Raw genomic sequence first — 1831 nt, 5'->3', positions numbered from 1 at the left:
TTTCTCCTTGGGTTTATCCTGTATGGGACTCTCTGCACTTCCTGGACTTGGGTGACTATTTCCTTTCCCATGTTAGGGAAGTTTTCAACTATAATCTCTTCAAATATTTTCTCAAGCCCTTTCTCTTCTTCTCAAGCCCCTATAATTCAAATGTTGGTATGTCTTATGTTGTCCCAGAGGCCTCTGAGATTGTCCACATTTCTTTTCATTCTTTTTTCTTTACTCTGTTGGGCTTCCCTGATAGATCAGTTGGTAAAGAATCAGCCTGTAATGCAGGAGATCCTGGTTCATTCCTGGGTCAGGATGATCTGCTGGAGAAGGGAAAGGCTACCCACTCCAGTATTATTGCCTGGAGAATTCCATGGACTGTATAGTCCATGGGATCACAAACAGTCATCCCCCTGTCACCCACCCGAGCCTGAGCCAGGAGAGCTCTCCAGCCCCTTACATCACAGTGCAGCTCCACATCCCCCTGTCACCCACCTGAGCCTGAGCCAGGACAGCTCTCCAGTCCCTTATATCACAGGGCAGCTCCACATCTCCCTGTCACCCACCTGAGCCTGAGCCAGGACAGCTCTCTGGCCCCTACATCACAGTGCAGCTCCCCAGGAGAGTGCAGGCCACCACTACCCAGGGAACAGCTCCCTTGGGACTAGAGGTGGCCCAGACATCAGTGGCATCTGAGCAGAGAGTCGTAACTGGCACTTAAATAGGCCTTCCTGGTCCCTCATGGTGACCAGTCCACCACAACCCACAGCCCAACACTCAGGCACATAGGTATCTGAAGGAAAAACCTACAAAGTATTAAGAGAAATTAAATGAACAGGTATATTGTTGAAAGACAATACCCTAAAATGTAAATTGTTTTCAAGTTGACCCATTGATTTAAAACAAGCTCCATCAAAATCCTAGCAAATCATTTTTCTATGAATTGATACTCTGGTTCTAAAATTTATATGGCAATACAGAGGACCCAGACTAAAAAATAAATAAATAAAAACACTCCTGATAAAAATAATGAAATTATACTGGCAGTAGTAGAGAAAAATAGATCAATAAAAAAAACAGGAAGTGCAGACAGAGACTCATGTCAATGTGTCCCTGATTCCATTTCTTCAAGCCTGTCTGTCTATAAATCCCTGCTTCCCTAGGTCTCTCCTTTCCTGCCTCAGTCCCTATTTCCCTCTGCTCAGTAAAACCTCCAGTATTGCTGTTTTTGAGGGCCTACCCTCCTCTCTCAATAACTGACCCACATTCATAAAAGATCTGAAGCCATTTCCACATTGGAAGTGTTGCCTATGAAGGTGGATGGGATTTTTACTGTTTATCTTGGATGGGGAGCAGCCTCCAAGCCAGCACAGGCCATGACGTATGACTCCAGCTCAGACTTCTCAGTTCTCAACTCCTGAGCTTTATGAAAAGCTGGCACTGCTGAGCACTGTGGAAGAGTGGGGGCAATCTCTGGACTTTTGGTCAAAGGTGTACACTGAGCAACATACACCCAAACCCTGCATTCTTGATAAGCAGAATGACACCTTTGGGTTTAGCAAGGTACCAGCATGTTTAGAGTGTGATTATTCAGTATATGACCACTAATTTAAGGGGCTTCCTAAGTGGCACTAGTGGTAAAGAACCCGCTTACCAGCACTGTTTATAATAGCCAGGACATGGAAGCAACCCAGATGCCCATCAGCAGACGAATGGATGAGGAAGCTGTGGTACATATACACCATGGAATACTACTCAGCCATTAAAAAGAATTCATTTGAATCAGTTCTAATGAGATGGATGAAACTGGAGCCCATTATACAGAGCGAAGTAAGCCAGAAAG

This window comes from Odocoileus virginianus, unplaced genomic scaffold (assembly GCF_023699985.2).
Source record: "Odocoileus virginianus isolate 20LAN1187 ecotype Illinois unplaced genomic scaffold, Ovbor_1.2 Unplaced_Scaffold_21, whole genome shotgun sequence".
NCBI classification, from domain to species: domain Eukaryota; kingdom Metazoa; phylum Chordata; class Mammalia; order Artiodactyla; family Cervidae; genus Odocoileus; species Odocoileus virginianus.
The sequence above is the reverse complement of the archived record's forward strand: the minus strand, read 5'-3'. Positions refer to the sequence as shown.